The 18930-nt window shown below is 34.3% G+C and overlaps 1 pseudogene; it reads left to right on the top strand.

The window, feature by feature from the left end:
- Window positions 1-537: 537 nt before the first annotated feature.
- LOC149515727 (putative disease resistance protein At1g50180) lies at window positions 538-3440 on the top strand (annotated as a pseudogene).
- Window positions 3441-18930: the final 15490 nt, after the last annotated feature.

Raw genomic sequence — 18930 nt, 5'->3', positions numbered from 1 at the left:
GATCGAGGTGAGGTCAAGCTAGGTTTTTTTGGGTGTGAGTGCTTAGGTTTTTCTGGTTGTAGAAGCTTAGGGATTTCTGGGTGTGGACGAGCTGGGGTTTTAAGGTGTCTGAGGATAGTGTGCCTGGTCTTGGAGAGAGATCTCTAGAAGGGAAAAGAGCTAAGAGCTTTAAGGAGCTGGGTGGAATAGGCGGTGGTCATAAGATGGCTACAAGGGTGGCTAAAAGTATGAGTAGGGTAGGTTGTAAGGTGGCTGCACAGGGAGTTGGACAGGGGGCGGTAGTGGTGCCGTACACCAAACCCCTCTGCTTTTCATTTTTCTTTCTTTTTTTACTTTTTTTTTCTGTTTACTTTTTTGTATTTTTAATAAATTATTATTAACGTCTAAATAACAAAGAAAAAAAACAAAAAAAAAAAAAACAACAACAATAGTGGGCTCAAGCCCAAAGAAGAAATCAGGCCTTGGCTTGTGAACTCGATAAAACCCAAAAAATTAAGACCGAGACCCAGACAAATTCGGTGTCTACAATCAATTTATTCTAAGTATAGTTTCTCAGCTAATACTTCGAAATTGAGATCGTGCAGACACAGGCGGATCATTTTTAAATCCTCGAAGAAGAAAAAGAAAAGTAATTTGGACTCCGTTTTCAATTGGAAGCAGAAATGGAAGAGGCTATTGTGTCCTTCGCTATTGAAAGAATCTCCGATATACTCATTCATGAAGCAGTTTACCTGGGTGGAGTTCGTGAGGAAGTGGAGCGGCTAAAGGCTGAACTAAATCGGATGCAGTGCTTCTTGAAAGACGCTGACCATAAGCAAGAACATGACGAGCGTCTCTGCAATCGAGTGGCGGAAATTAGAGATCTTGCTTACGATGCTGAAGATGTTATTGACGCATTCATTCTCAAAGTTGCACATCAAGGAGGCTTTCATGGAATCATCAAGAGATTCACCTCCATTTTCACCAAGCCTTTTCATTTGCACAAAATAGGGGCGCAGGTCAAAGCAATCAAGACTAAGCTTGAAGATATTTCCAAGAGTCTTCCAGCTTATGAGATATCTTGTCAACGAGAGGAGTCTAGCTATATTTCCAGAATGTAGCAGCAGCTGTGGTTAAGAAGAACATATTCGCATGTTGAGGAAGTGAATGTTGTTGGCTTTGAGGGCATGACAAGGAATGTTTTGGCTCAGTTGATGACAGAAGAAGAAGAAGATAGGCCTCATGTGGTTGTTTCCATAGTCGGAATGGAGGCATAGGTAAAAGCTCTCTTGCAAAAAAAGTATACAATCACATTGGTGTGAGACGACATTTTGATTGTTTTGCTTGGGCTTTTATTTCTCAAAAATGTATGCCGAGAGAAGTTTTGCTTGATGTCCTCATAAAAGTTCTTTCTCCTTCTAAAGAAGAAAGAGAGCTAATTGATAAACTGAGGGGGAATGAATTGATAAAAAGACTCTTTGATGTCTTGAGAGAAAAATGGTATTTGGTAGTCCTTGATGATATTTGGAGAAGTGAAGATTGGGATCATCTTAAACCTGTTATTCCATGAGTGAAAAAAGGAAGCAAAATTTTATCCACAACACGAAACGAGGAAGTGGCGTTACTTGCAGATCCTTGCAACTCACCAATAGAGCTTCCACTTCTTACAGATGAGGGAAGTTGGAAGCTTTTTAAGAGGAAAGCATTCCCTGGAAATACAACTGAGTCTAATGCTGGTTCAAGAGAATTTGAGATGCTAAGAAGAGAGATGGTGAAAAAAAGTGGAGGGCTACCTCTGGCAATTGTTACGTTGGGAGGCGTGCTAGCAACTAAACAATCACAGGCTCAGTGGGAGATCGTTCAAAGAAACATGCATGCACACTTAAACAAGGTGCAACAACAAGACCATCGGTATGGTGTAGTGAATGGAATTTTGGTTTTAAGCTACAATAATTTGCCTTATTTTTTAAAGCCATGCTTTCTGTATCTTGGCTATTATCCAGAAGATTGGGAGATCTCAAAGAAGGAGCTCATTCGATTATGGATTGCTGAAGGTTTCATTTCACCATCAGTGGAAAGCGGAGGAATGTGGATGGAAGATGTTGCTGAACAATTCCTGGAAGAGCTGATGAATAGATGTTTGGTTCAAGTTGGCAAATGGGGCCGTACAGGAGTAGGTGCGAAAACATGTCACATACATGATCTCTTGAGGGACTTGTGCATGGAGAAAGCTCAAAAGGAGAATTTCTTGGAAATTATTCAGCCAAATTATGTGACTTCGTCGGCATCTATGCCACGAAGAATAGCTATCCATCCTACCAAAAGGTATGTTTCTTTGAAGGAAGAACATCCAAAATTACGTTTGCTCTTTCAAAATGAGGAATTGATAAATTTCACATTTCAAAATGCAAATTTCAAATGTTTAAGAGTCTTGAATGTTGTGAAAAAGAATGAAAACAAGTGGCATGTGTCAAATGTAATTAGTAATCTACATGATTTGAGATATTTGGGGTTAAAATGTGATGAAAAAATTATCTTGCCACGATCTATTGGGAAGTTGAAGAGTTTACACACTTTGCACGTCCAAAGTATTGGATTAACAATAAATCCCAAAGTTATATTCAATATGGAACGTTTAAGGCATATTTTATTAGTTGATTATGTTGGGAGAGCTCCTGTCCGTACTAAATTGTGGATACCGTCAAGGATTACTTCAAAAAATATTGAAACTTTAAAGTAAATTGGGGTTGAGATTTTAATCGAAATTAATGCAGTGTTGGGCTTGGCTAATATTCTTAGGAATATTATTTAGGAGATGAAAAGAAGTTGAGCCTATCCTAAAAGTACTGGTCGAATCACACCGCCTTTGGTCATTGTACATGAGGTTATTATGGGATTCAAGCCAACCATTTCTAGACTTGGAACCCCTTTCTCAGTGTCATCACCTCTCAAAACCATTCTTAGAAGGGAAGATAGACGAGGATCCGCAATCGAGGCATCATGTTTTCAAATTTGTTCGTGCAAACATTGTCAAGTTAACTTTGCAGAGATCTGAGGTGAAGCACGATCCAATGGCTGTATTGGAAAAGCTGCCTCTTTTGAGGACTCTCCGCTTATGAGGGAATTCATACAGGGGGACTAAAATGATTTGCTCTGCTAATTGGTTTCTTCAACTTGAATCTCTTGAAACTGTAAGTTTATCAGGATTAGAAGAGTGGGAGATAGAAGAAGGCGCAGTGCCACATCTCGGGAGTTTATCTTTGGTTCGTTTATATAATTTGAGGATGATTCCAGAAGGGTTGAGGCATATTACTGCTCTCCAAGAAATGAAATTAGAGTGAATGAAGAGGTCATTGATAGAAAGGATTCAAGTAATAGACGGAAGAGAAGGAGAGAATTTCTCTAAAGTCAACCACATACCTTCCATCCAAATAAGAGCTACACTTCCACGCAATAGATAAGGATTGAAAACTCTAATTTTGCAGGTGAGTTATTTGTTTTTTTCTAAAATAATAATCTCTCTCGTTTTTCATTTGGGGCTATAAATATTCATATATGTCATTTCCTTTCCATAAGAGATGATGATATATACCACTTTCATCTTGCTGTAGGTATAATAAGATGGGCACTGATAGGAGGCGGAGTTGGATGCTTTGTTTGATCATGAAAGGAAATCATGCCAGTAAGAGTAAGAAGAGGCTGGGGTCACTTCGATTTGCCTTTTGGTTGTTTCATAGTGTGATTTGTTTCTTTTTTTCCTTGATAGTTGATTCTGATGATCAAGTGCTTCTAGGAAATGAACTGCTATGAGCTTTAATGAATTTAAATTTGCAGTGTATGAAGATTATACATGTGTTGATGGCAACCTACTGATAATATTATTTTTTAAATTTTATTTCTTTTTAAAAACTTTTTTCTTGTTTTACTGAATCTTTTTCACTGTCTTCACTCATAAACATCATTGCTTGTAGACTGATAAGTTAGTACAAAAAGAGGGCATAAGTAATTCTTGATTGATTGAAAATTTTCTTACTCGATAGCAGAAAGATCTATGGCAGAAATGCTTTTGAACTTCCTTGGAAAAGAAAATTGTCACGTCCTGATATCAAAATATAATATAATTATATTATTTTGAAGTAAAATGTTTAAAGTAATACGAAGTTTTATTTTTTAATAATTTTAAAATTTTTCAATAAAATTAATATATTCAAAAAATTTTATAATTTTAATTCAACTAATGAGAAATATCTGTATTTACAAATGCAAATTAATAAAAATATTAAACCATTTTATAAGATCTTATTAACCAACAATATTTCCAATATCTGAGTAATTTTTCGAATATGATCTTCTAACTTCTCACATAACCAAGCAAATTTTTTATTTACTCATTTGTAAGAAAAAAGTAAATGGGAAATGAGCAAACTACAACTTAACAAGTATAGGTTTACACATCTTATCAGATCAAATATCATTTTCATACATATCATATAGATCATTCAAAATATCAAAACATTTCAAAACACATCATTATTTCAAACATTTTGTAGATTAGAAATCAAATAAAACATGTTAATTCTTAAATCATTGCAAAATATGTTATCATTCAAATATCGTAATCAAACCAAATCATAGATCAATTTTTAAAAATCATCATAAATCATAGTTACCACTAGTTCATCATTAGTTTATCGTTAGTTTATCATTAGCTATGATCACTACTATAATTCGTGACATTCATCATATCGATAGTTTGATCTTCATGATTATTGCTAACTATTATAGCCCGCTAGCTAGAGTCTAATGCTAATTATTATAATCTGTTAATAGGACCATATGATCATGTCTATTCTAACTATTATAACCTATTAGCTAGGGCCGTAGAACTAGTTTTGGTGTTGATGATCCTACTTCTCAAGGATGTAAAAGCATAGCTATCATAAAATCATTTCTTAAACATAAATCATGTTCTCATGTCATTCACAAGCATGTTCCCATTTCATTCACAAGCATGTTCCATCATTTATATAGTAAAAATACAAAATAATCATATGCTTGTTCCTATTTTCATCTATCGAAAATAATGAAATAAATCATTTACTTATTTAAAAACATACATATATATAGGTTCAAAAACAAGTAAAGTGTGTAAGATTCTACTTACTTTCTTTTGATTCCACCATCTAGTTTTTCTTTTAAAATAATTAATGGCCTATTCAAGATCATTTCAACATAAGAGAAATTAATTAATCTATTTTGAGACTATTAATACTAAAAACAACTAAGTTATACAAAGGTTAACTTAACTAACTAATTTTGGTAGCTTGTGCTACTTTTACTAAAATGATCATATCTCAAGATATCTAACTTGAAATTAAGATCTTTATAGTGTATTAGAAACTAGACTTGATAAGCTTTCTAACCATATATGATCCATCTCTTAATTCCTTGTAAATTAATTGTAATAAATTTTGCAATCCACATTATATGCTACTTCTAAATAGCATATATAGCTTCTAATTAGAATTACATATTTATTCATAAAAGATTCCAAATTCAATTCCACTTGTTTTGTTGAAAAGTAGACTAATAACCTTTTAAACATATATGGCTCAACCGTAATTCCATGTATAAAATTTAAGACAATTTTTGTAATTCATCACTGATGGGGTTACCATGTAACCCATACATCCTTAGGTACAAATAAGACAACTCTTCATAGAAAATTCAAAATTAACTTCCATTTATTTCGTTGGAAAGTAGAATCAATAAACTTTCCAATGATGTATAATGTAGACACCTTATTTTGTCTGAGATTCTTTGTCAATTGAGACCAATCCAAGCTCGATTATAGGGATTTTTATTCATTTTTATTTTAGATTTTTATTTCGTATTTATTATTTTTATTTTTATTTTATTGTCTATCTATTGTATTTTGTTTTCTTTCTTTTATCTAATTAATTAAAAAAAGAGAAAAAAAAAAGCTGAAAGATCGAGATTAGGCTTGGTGATTGTGATGATTGTGATGATTGTGAACAGAAAGTATAACTAGATGCTAATATTTAGCTTTGGATGCTAATCAGAATTGAACTGAACCTTTATCAACATGGTTTTATAAATCATTGTGATTCACAGCAATAAATGGCAACAAAAGTACAAAGATTAGGGAAAGATCACAGAGAAAAAAAAAACAGAAATATACAGCACCATCAATTCCCATCAAGCCAATTTTGCTGCCATCTCTACATTGCCATCCTTCTATCATTGGCAGTCCACACCGAAGCAGCCTAGCCTTGAAACTCAATACTATCTCCATTACTAGTCGAGCCCTACTCATTTTGAACCCCACCATTAGAGGCCACTATCGCCAGCAGCACAAACACACAGAGGTAAAACCCATAGTCCCATTTGTGCTGTAACGTTCAAACATAGAAAGACCATATAGGGGAGCTACAGTATTCAAGTAGTAGGAAACCAGGAAGGTAATAATTCTAATTCCTATTTTAGCTACCAGAAATCATACAATAAATAGAAGCAATTCCATTAGCAAATAGAGAATCCAAATTTGGCAGCATTAGTGCCAATTCGTCAAGCCCTTGTCACCATCAAGCCATCACCTTCAAAAACCAGGTGCTCAACCTTACCTTCATCCAAAGTGCAGATTCGAAAGCCTTATGCCATTGCCGACCATAACTCGACCCCTTGTAAATTAATTCCTAGAATGTAATCACAAGTAGACCATAGAACATAGGTCAGAAAACTCACTTTCCCAATTAACTGACTTTGTATCCAGCTATCCTCAACACTATCCCCATCCATTGACCATCAACTCACCACCATCAGTTTCTTACCCACCATCAATTAGCCGTCCCAACACAAATTCAAAAAATAAACAAAGCTAAGTCAAAAACCAGAGGAGATCAAAAACAAAAGACAAAAGACAAAAGAAAGGGAAACCCAAAACCTCCTTGGTGGTGCAATGACAGGCAACGGTCGGCATGGTCTCTAGAAGATCTGAATGGTGAAGATGTGGAGCTTAACGAAAAAAATTACATACTGAAAGTTGGCATAGATTTGATGGTGGGAGCGGTTGAAATAGAGAAGGGAAGAATCATAACTTGAATGCTAGATTTATGCCTTTAGGACACGATTTACAAAAAAAAAAAGCCCATATTCAAGATGAAAAGTGCAAGAAGTAGTAATGAGAAGAATTTTGGCTTGATCGGTTGCAAGACATAGGTGAATTACGACGGTGTCGGTGACAAATCATGGCGGGATCGATGACAGAATATGAAAACCTTTGAAGTTTTTGACCTAGGTTCTTCTGTCCCTAGAGAGAGAGGGAAAGAAAGTTAAGGTAGAGAGAGTGTGTAAAGGTGAAAACTGAAGCAAAGGGTTGAAACCTAGCTTATATAGCCATATAAAATGACATCATTTTAAGTATTAGCTAAGAGCAGGATCCGTGTGTTTTTAAGTGGGTAACCTGACTCATAGTGCGACCTGAACCAGCAACCCATGTCCCTACCTTTGGCTCCAGCCAAGTCGAGCTGTAAATCGAGCCGCAAATTGAGTTGTCGAGCCAAGCTTCTTGAGCCATTTCTTCCTTAAGCCATACCAATTTCCAACTGAGCTGAATCACTTAAAAGTTTTTTTTTCCTTCTTCATTTATTTATTTATTCATTTATTGTTATTATTATTATTTTTGTTTATTTATTTATTGATTAAATTAGAATTTTTTATTTATTTAAGTAAGCATTTCTTAAATTTTCAATGATTTTCCTAAAATAAAAATTTCAAAAAAAAATAAAATTATTTTTAAGGAAAAGTTGAAACAATTTTCCTTGAAAATAAAATTTCTAAAAACTATTTCCTGTTTCTAAAAAATATTTTTAAGAAAAAGTTGAAAGTATCAAGGTAAAAGTTGAAAGTATTAATTTTTCTTGAAAATAAAATTTTTAAAAAATATTTTCGATTTTTAAAAAATATTTTTAAGGAAAAGTTGAAAGTATCAATTTTTCTTGAAAATAAAATTTTCAAAAAAAGCATTTTGAGGAAAAGTTGGAAGTACCAATTTTCTTTAAAAATAAAATTCTAAAAAAAATATTTTAAGAAAAAGTTGAAAGTATCAATTTTCCTTGTATAAAAGCATGAGTTTTTTTTCTTATAAAACACAAAAGAGATCTATATCGAAAGTCAAATCATCATTCCTTTTTCATTTTGTTTCTTTTCTTGGAAAATTTTTAATGTTAAATTATCCGACGATGGAGCCTCTGTAAGTGAAATAGTAGTTTTCTTGCATACTCTTGAGGTGTCTTAATTTTTTGCTAAAAGTATTATAGTCAATTAAGAATAATTTCTGATAATTAATTATTTGATAAATTTTTTAGGCTTAATGGATAACACGAAATCAAGCTAGTACCATCTTTTGATGGGCGTTGTAAGAGTGCTATAACCTTCCTCAAATGTAACCATACTCACAAACCTAGTTCTGGTTTCGCAAACATTGAATTTACCTTTTAGAGATACCTAAGCTGAACTTAGGAATCCTTTTTAAAAAGATAGATTCAGTTAGGTGATCAATCACACCTAAACAAAAAAAAAATTAGTGGCGAATCCATTCATTTGTTAAGTCTAGCGATAGATCCCTAAATCTAGATGTTATGACAGTTTGGTGACTCCACTGGAGACAGCCGAGAGTTAGGCTAGCAAATAAATTTGTGTTCTCTAAAATGCCTAATAAAATTGAATTCTTTGCAAGGTTTTTTTTCTTTATTTTCTATTCATTTTATTTATTTATGTTGCAAACTATGTGATTCATATGCATATACATAACATGAGCTCTATACCTGAGTTTCGTCCCTCTAGGAGGGAGTAAAGTACCTATGCTTTTCTGAGGTTTTAATGCTTCCACAGTAGCTAGCAAAATACTTTCACTCAAATTGAATCCTTTTCATAGGTAACCTGTGATAGGTGAGGTTTGGATTGCTTTATTAGTCTATGATAGATGATGATGTAAAGAACAATTGGAAACCTTTAGTGGTCAAAATCGCCTAACCCAGCATATGGTATATACTTAAGAGGTTGACCCTAAAATAGAGCCCTTTCTACCCAGTGATAGATATGCCCCAAAACTAGGACACAAGAAGGAACAAGTTATGTTTATCTAACCATTTTAATTGTTTGACTGTATGCATTTACATTATCATGTCATGCATCATTTTTATTGTCATATGTAACATTGTTCATTTGCATCATTTTCATATTAGATTTCATTTATGAAAATGTACATTTCATTCATGCATCAGTATACCAAACATAAAACATAGCATAGCATTTCTAATCCTAATTGTGGTGCACAAGGTTCAAGGATAGCTCTACCAAGCAACTTCATTCACCAATACAATATAAGGGCTCGAGCCAGACAGATGGAACAAGAAAATTTCAATCGTCTTGAAAAGATAGAGAAAGCCTAATAGAAGCTAGAATGCGAGTTGAATAATATTTTGGAGGCTTTGAACAAGTTAAACAAGGGAAAAGCAATAGAAAAGAATGCTGGCCAATAGGACCATCCCTCATAAGAAGAAGATGACCTACTATACCCTTCTGATTTTGGGCCATATCAAGCCTAACCCACACAAGGTCCCCCACCATAGCAGTTCACTTATCCCGTAAGGCACACATATCTTAGAATGCCATCAACTTCAAATTCTAGACAGTATCAAAGTTATGTAAATCTTGTCTCCACAGAAAAGGTAATAGAACCAGCTCAGATCCTTGATTTAGATGATCTAAAAAAGAATGAAAAATTAAAATAAAAAAGGAATGAGTCATTGAAAGACTCAAAAGCTGACCAAAAGATTAGTATACTGAAAGAGAGGCTACGAGTTATGGAAAGAGTTGGTTTTTATGATTCAGTGGATGCAGCTAAGCTCTGTTTAGTCTCAGATGTTGTTATTCCTCTAAAGTTCAAAGTGTTAGAGTTTGAAAAGTATGATGGTACAAAACGTTCGAAGAGCCACATTATCATGTATTATCGAAAAATGGTTGCCCATGCTAATAATGATAAGCTATTAATGCATGTGTTTTAAGACAGCCTCACGAGCTCTGCTGCTAGGTGGTATGTCTAGTTGGATAGGACCCGTATTCATTTTTGGAGTGATATGGCCCATGCCTTCGTTAGTTAGTATCGGCATATTATAGACTTGGCCCCTAATCACCTTTCTTTATAGAATATGGAGAAGAAAGCAACTAAATCATACAAGGAATATGCCTAGAGATGGAGAGACATAGCCTCTCAAATATAGCCTCCGTTAACTGAGAAAGAGACCACATTATTATTCATCAGCACTTTGAAATCTCTTTATTATGAAAAGATGATAAGGAATGCCACGAAAAATTTGATCGACAAGGTAATCTTAGGCGAATCATTAAGAATGCCATTAAAAATGGCAAGTTGAAAGGAAGGGAAACCAAAAAGATGCTAGAGAAGAAAAAGACTGAAGCTCAAGTTGTGAGCCTTGATAAACAGTTCAGGGGATATCAACCCTATCCACCATAAGGTTATGCCTCATACTATCTTGCTGTAAACAATATTTCTCCTTACCCTTGCCAACCATATCCATAACCAATTTACTTACCAACTTATTAATTAACCTTTCAAGTACTTGTATCTAATTCTAGTTGTCATAATGTCTACACCCAGGGATCTATTGCTAGACATTGACTTAAAAGAGTCACCACCAATCTTTTTTATCTAGGTGCGATTGGTCACCTAAGGAATCTATCTTTTCAAGGAACACCTAAGTTTAAGGGTCCCTAAAAGAATATGTTCGGGTCTACTAACCAGAATAAGGTTCGAGAGTTTGGTTACGTGTGAGGAAGGTTATAGCACCTTCACAATGCCCATCAAAATATAAACCAACTTAATTTTGTGTTATCCAATAAGCCTTAAAAATTTACCAAGTAATTAGTTATTAGAAATTATTCTCAATTGACTATAATACTTTTAGCAAAAAATTAAGAAAATTCCCTCACCTCAAGAGTATGCAAGAAAACTATTGTTTCACTTGTAGAGGCTCTATCGTCGGATTATTTCACATTAAAGAAACTTCAAGAAAATAAAAAAAATGATTGCTTTTGTACAGAAAAAATTGATACTTTCAACTTTCCCCAAAATATTTTTTAGAAACTTTGATTTCGAGGAAAATTGATACTTTCAACTTTTTCTCCAAAATATTTTTTAGAAAGCTTATTTTCAAGGAAATTTGATACTTTCAACTTTTTCTCAAAAATATTTTTTTTCGAATTTTGTTTAAAGAAAATAAAATAATGAAATAAAATAAAATACGATGAAAATAAAAATAAATAAAATAAAAATAATAAAAAATAAACAATTCTAATCTAATAGATAATAATAATAATACTAAATAATAAATAAATAATAATAATAAAAAAAAAAAACTTGGTAACGGCTCGGCTTAGTGGCTCGGCTCGGCTCGACTCAGCTTGAGGAAAAAAGGACGGCTCAAAAACACGGCTCAGCTCAGCTCGGGAAACGGCTTGCACTCGGGTTGAACGCAGGTCGAAAGCGGGTTGACACTCGGGTCGGATCGCCTGATTTCAAAACGTGCGGATCCTATGGGCATAGTAAAGCCAAAACGACGTCGTTTTTCAGTGGGTATAAAAGGTTAAATCTTTCATTTTTCAGCAGACCGAGCCTTCCCTCTTTCTCTTTTCTCTCTTCTCTCTAAACCCCGAAGAACTCCGGTTAAATCTCGTCGGATTCTAAAAATTTTCGTCAGAATCTGGGTTTTTCGTCGAAAGTTCACCGAAAAACTGATCGATTTCTGAAAATGGTCGTCGAAAACTGAGAAGTTGGTCGAAAAATTAAACTTGACCGAAAAAGTTACAGAAAAATTCAACTTTCGTAGAAAAATTCAATCGGAATCTAAAAATTTTTTAGAAATTTTCAGAAAAAAAAATTACCAAAAATCTTAAAAAATTCCTACCGATTCCTAGAGCTATTATAACGCCCAAAAAACCTTTTTTAGCTTCTATTTCTTCTCTGTTCACTTTCCCTCAACCAGTGCCTAGTTTTTTTCTCCATGTCCAGTCTTTTGATCCGTGGGTCTATTTATAGGGATTGATCAGAAGAGTTTCTGATCAATCCCAACTCCTTCTTGGATTGGGATTCAATCATTGAATCCAATATGGACTCTGATTGAATCCCAATTCACGATGGATTCCCCAAATTAAACCAATCTCCAGGTGAAAAAAAGAAAATAAAATCAAATAAAAAAATATTAATAGATAATTAAAAAAAATAATCAGATAAATTAAAATATTAACAAATAAATAAAAATAATAATAGATAAATTATAATATATAAATAGATAAATATTAATAAATACATATATATAATATAAATAGGTAAATAATATATATATTAACAGATAAAATAAAATAATAATAATAATAATAAATATATATTAATAAATAGTAATAATAAATAAATAAATAATAAATACGTAAGATACAAAATAAAATAAAAATATAAAATATGAAATAAAAATAAAAATAACAAAAATATAAAATACAAAATACAAAATAAAAAAAATAAAACGGACCTACCCAATTGGACCAGGCCCAATTGATCCGGGCCTGGACTAAATTGGGTGTCTACAACTGCCCCTCTTTGCACATTTTCTGTGAAACAGAAATTGTGCAAAGACATAGACACCTATTTAAGACTCAACTCGACTTTTTTTCATTTTTTGTGTTAAAGATTTGATCAAAATTCCTCTAAGCAGAGGCTCAATGACTTTGAAAAACATAAATAATGCTCCTCTAATCAAAGTCTCAACAACTTTGAAAATGAATAAAGTTCCTCTAATCAGAGGCTCAATGAATTTGAAAATAAATAAACAAAGCTCCTCTAATCAGAGACTCAACAACTTTGAAAATAAATAAACAAAGCTTCTCTAATCAGAGGTCCAACAACTTTGAAAATAAATAAACAAAGCTCCTCTAATCAGAGGCTCAACAACTTTGAAAAATAAATAAAGCTCCTCTAATCAGAGGCTTAACAACTTTGAAGAATAGATTGCTCCTCTGATCAGAGGCATCACAACTTTGGAAAATAGATTGCTCCTCTGATCAGAGGCATCGCAACTTTGGAAAATAAATTGCTCCTTGACAATCATGTCCAAAGGAGTTGAAAATCATGTTTGAAGGAATTTCAGGAGATTATGCCCAAAGGTCTTATAAATCAACCCTGATACCGAGAGACATCCTATTTTAAGGATTAAGAACTTACCTGACAAGCTTTTTCTCAAATTTGACAATGTCTTCACGTCTGTCTTCTCTATATGGGATTTTGGAATACCCCTGCTTCTTGAATTTATGCATTATATTTTTTAAAATGTAGTATATGCTATGCAATGCGTGTGAAATTCCATGCATGCTATGCGAATGTTGGTTACTTGATTCCTATTCAATTATGGTACTCAAGTTTCTCAAGCTCTTTTCTTGGGCATTGAACCCTTTGATTCTTCAAAAACTAGATTATGCTACTCTTCTAAGATTGAGTCAGTGTAGCTCTCAATCATCTCTTCCACTCACATTCTTCCTATAAGAAATCTCTTTCCAAATTTAATGTTTTTATCAGGAACTGAATATCTTGATTCTGCCTTTATCACTCTGGACTTCTTCAATGTAATGTAAAAATTTTTCATGCTGTTATTCATTTATCAATCATTATTTCAAACTCAAAAAGTAAGAATGCATTTGCACATTTCTTAGATTGTAGAGTATTAAGATACTTATGATATGAAATGAGTTTTGAATCTCTCGTTTCCCATTCCCCTTTCAACTGATATATAACTAGAGCTGAGCCTCCAAACACTTTTAATACTTTCACTCTTCTATCTATAGTAACTTGTAGGCCCATGACACATGCCTCATATTCAGCAATGTTATTTGTGCAATTAAAATTTAACCTTGCTGTTACAGGGCAATATTGCTCTTCTGGAGAGATCAGAATTGCTCCAATTCCATGTCTTAAGGCATTGGCAGCTCCATCAAAATACATTCTCCAACATTTTTCTCCCTGCTCTCCTTTTTCCAGTTGGGAAATAGCCATTAAATCTTCATCAGGGAATTTCAACCTCATTGGTTCATATTCTTCAGTAGCACAACCTGCAAGGAACTCTGCTATAGCACCTCCTTTTATCGTCTTTTGGCTCACATATATAATATCATACTTCGAGAGCATTACTTGCCATCTAGCAATTCTTTCAGACAAAGAAGGCTTCTTGAAGATATATTTAATTGGATCCAATTTTGCTATGAGCCATATGGTATGATAAAACATATACTGTCTAAGTCTTTTGGCAGTCCACGCTAATGCACAACACATTTTCTCTAATAAGGAATACTTGGATTCATACTCTATGAACTTTTTACTCAGCTAATAAATAACTTTCTCCTTTCAGTTAGACTGTCTTGTTGCCCCAGCGCACATCTCATTAAATTTTCACATACTATTAAGTATATAATTAAAGATTTTCCTGGAACAGGTGGCACCAATACTGGAGGGTTTGACAAGTATTGCTTAATTTTATCAAAAGCCACTTGACATTCCTCATTCCATTTTCCAGGATTATTCTTGCGAAGAAGCTTAAATATGGGATCACATTTATAGGTAAGCTGAGAGATAAATCAAGAAATGTAATTCAATCTTTCCAGAAAACTTCAAACTTTTTTTGGTGTACTCAGAGGTGACAAATTCTAAATGGCCCGTATCTTGTCTGGATCGACTTCAATTCCTCTTTCATTGACCACAAAACTTAGTAATTTCCCTGATTTTACCCCAAAAATGCACTTGGCTGGGTTTAACTTGAGCTGAAACCTTCTCAATCTCTCAAATAACTTTCTGAGGCTGGTGACATAATCTTCATCCTCACAAGATTTTGCAATCATATCATCTACATACACTTCAATCTCTTTATGCATCATATCATGGAATAGTGTTACCATGGCCCTTTGATATGTTACCCTAGCATTTTTTAACCCAAAAGGTATAACTTTGTAACAAAAGGTTCCCCACATAGTCATGAAAGTGGTCTTTTCCATATCATCTGCAGCCATTTTTATCTGATATACCATGAGAAACCATCCATAAAGGAAAAAATTGAATGCCTAGCCATGTTATCTACCAGTGTGTCGATATGAGGTAAAGAAAAGTTATCCTTTAGACTAGCCTTATTCAAATCACAATAATCTACACACATTCATACCTTTCCATCTTTCTTAGGAACTGGTACTATATTGGCTATCCACTCTGGATACTTAGCCACTTGTAGAAAACCTGCATCAAACTGTTTCTTCACCTCTTTTTTCATCTTTAGTAGCATTTCATGTTTCATTCATCTCAATTTCTGTTGAACCAGCTTACATTCTGGCTTTAAGGGTAATCTATGCTCTACTATCGCCATGCTCTATCCTGGCATATCCTAGTAAGACCAAGTGAACACATCTATAAATTCTCGGAGTAAGTCTACCAAACGTTGTCTATCTCCTGATGAAAGTGAAGTGCCAATTTTGACATCTTTCTTATTCTTTTCATTTCTTAGATTCATTAAGTCAACTATCTCCTGATGAAGCTTAATTGGCTTATTTTCTTGTTCAATCAATCTCATTAGGTCATGAGGCATAACATATTCCTTAGAATTCTTTTCATTGTCAAGTTCACCAGTGTCAATTGAATTCTCAAAACTAACCTTTTGATTGTTATCATAATTATCTTCATGTTCATTTAAGGACCTGAAATTGAATGAAATGGGATATGTTGGCAAGACGTGTTTGGAAATATGGAAATAATCAAGACACAAGAAGAAATGAATGAAAATGCATCCTTCCTAATTTTTATTAAAATAATAAATGATAAATGGCCCAAACAAAAAAAATCACCCCAACGCCTTGGGCAATAGCTATTGGGATGTTACAATTACATTGTATTAGTTTCAAAAGTCACAGGCACTTCAATGGTACTCTAATTGCTCAACTCATAATCTGGTGGACAAAGGTGAACCCACCCCTCTTGATTAATCTCCCATTTATTTTCAATAGCATCAATGGTTAACTGGGTAAAAGCCCTTTCCATGCTTTTTTCTGTATCTGGGTACATGAATCTTTCATGTTTGAAAGTCTCATACAGGTGTGGGATAACCATTAGTCTTGCTGTTTTTCCTACTGACCTTCTCGTGATCTCCCATTCTGCTATCTCATAGCCTAGGCCTAACCTTTCATTATTGTCTATCACTGTCGAGGGTTCCTTTATTCCCCGCAAGTTCTTGCCCAGCCCTAATCCTAGATACCAACCCTTATTTATGACTTGGCTCATCATTATCCTTAAAAAAAGTTGATTTTTAAGCCCTTCACCTACAAAATTAACTAGCTCAAAAGATCGATAGGAGCATTCTACAGCTTTTTCAGTAGCCTCTACATACGAAGCATTCAGTGGTTGGGTCACTAGCATGTCTTCCTCTCCAACTACCACTACCAATCAACCTTTTACATTAAACTTGATATTTTGGTGTAAAGTAGAGGGCACAGCTCTTACCATATGAATCCATGACCTTCTCAATAGACAGCTATATGATGGAGAGATATCTATCACTTGAAACTTCATATTAAAAGTGCATGGCTCAATTTGTAAAGGCATCTTGATATCCCCTAGGACTTCTCTTTTGGTCCTATCAAAAGCTCTCACGATCATCTGACTGTCTTTCATATGAGAGTAGTAAATGGGTAGCCTTGCCAAAGTTGACATAGGCATGACATTGATAGCAGAGCCATTATCAATAAGGACTTTGGCTACGATATGGCTCTTACACTTGATCGTGATATGCAAAGCCTTGGCATTTTCCTTTCCCTCCAAGGGAATCTCATCATCGCTGAATGAAATATGATTCGACATGACTAGATTTCCAACCAGGTGATTCATATGTTCAACAAATACATTATGTGCCATGTATACCTAATTCAACACTTTTAGTAGGGCATTTTGGTGTGGCTCTAAATTTAATAGTAGTGACAATAATGAAATTCGTGCTGGCATTTTGTTAAACTGTTCAATAACCAAATACTCGCTATATTTTACCAGCTTTAAGAATTCACAAGCCTCTTTTTTTGACACTGACTTTGGGCAATCTTCCTCAAGTTTTATTCTGGGTTATTCCATCTTTCTCCTTCTTTAGCTTTCTCTCTTCTAGCCTTTTCTAACATTTTTGGAGTGTAGCATCTTCCATTTCGGGTAATACCTCCTACACTAGTTATATTGAAAGTGTCAGCTTTAGAGACATCCCCTTCTTGCCCCTGAACTACTGTATCATAGCCATATCTCCAGGGTACAACCTTATCATCCTTGTATGGGAAAAAAGTTAAAACTTTAAAAGTTACCAATCTGGGAATGAGTTTATCTATGATAGACTTTGGCTTGTTCCCACAATGAATTGTCACTGGCTTTGGAAATAGCTTTGTAGGCTTATTAGTCATGGATACTTTAACACCTTCTAAGTCTTCTCTTTTTTTGTAAACCTCCATCTGGTATGAATCTAAGAGTTTTTGCACCTCTTGGTGAAACTATTCGTAAGTTTTGATAGAATGGCCTATCACCCCATTATGATATTTATAACTAGTGCCAACTATATATACTCCCTGATAACTGTGTGGACTCACTATTTGTATCATGTCAACTTTCCACAAAAGATCAAACAGCTGACTAAAAGGTGTCTTAATATCTGTCACTTCTTTTTTCACATGGTGCTCCTATTCTTCACTTAGAGCATTCACATTATGATTAGGCAAGCTATTGCCACTCACATTCGGTGCAGTCACCTCTCCTGTATCAAAGCTAATCATTCCATCCTTAATCAATCTTTGCACTTTGTGTTTCAGGACAGTGCAATTTTTGGTGGAATGATCGACAATCCCATAGTGATAGTCACAATGGGCTGTGGGATCGTATCACTTAGGATAAGGTGGCTTGAAGGGTTCTAACTTGCTAAGAGCAATCAAATGACTATTGTAAATTCCCCATATAGTTCTGTATAAGTCATTGGGATTAAGTCAAATACAAGTTTTTTACGAGTAGTTCGTTGCTCCCGTAAACCACCCATTGGGTTAGTTAGATGAGTTTGGGGTTTTGGGGTAGGCTGAGTGTTAAGATTATATGTGGTATTCTGAAGCCTAAAAGGAGGTTGATATGTTTGGGGATAAGGTGATTGTACAAATGGTTGGTATGGATAAAGGGAAGTGTTATTTACAGTAGGGTAATATGAAAAGTATCCTTATGGTGAGTAGGGTTGGTAACCCCCAAATTGTTGCTTATCAAAGCTCACAGCCTGAGCTTCAATCTCTTTTTTCTTCGGGACTCTTTTGTTAGATGCTTCACTTCTTTTCAATTTACCATTCTTGATGGCACTCTCGATAATTTCTCTTAAAATTATCATATCAGTAAAATTTTTTGTTGCATTCCCTATTATCTTTTCATAATAGGGAGGTTTCAAAGTGCTAACAAATAACACTGTAGTCTCTTTCTCAGTCAAAGGAGTTTGTACCTGAGAAGCTACATCTCTCCATTTTTGGGTGTATTCTTTGAAGGACATTTTGTCTTTTTCTTCAGGTTCTGTAAAGACAAACGATCAGAAGCCAAATCGATAATATGTCGATATTGACTGATGAAATCATGAGCCATATCGCTCCAAGAGCGAATGCTAGTTCTGTCTAGCTGAATATACCACCTGGCAGCAGAGCCTATAAGGCTATCTTGAAAAACATGCATCAAGAGTTTTTCATCATAAGCATGGGCTACCATCTTCTGACAATACATGGTGATGTGAGTTTTGGGGCATTTTGTACCATCATATTTTTTAAATTCTGGTACTTTGA

Source organism: Durio zibethinus, chromosome 12 (assembly GCF_047325235.1).
Source record: "Durio zibethinus cultivar Kanyao isolate XHJ-2024 chromosome 12, ASM4732523v1, whole genome shotgun sequence".
Lineage (NCBI taxonomy): Eukaryota > Viridiplantae > Streptophyta > Magnoliopsida > Malvales > Malvaceae > Durio > Durio zibethinus.
The sequence above is the reverse complement of the archived record's forward strand: the minus strand, read 5'-3'. Positions and strand labels throughout refer to the sequence as shown.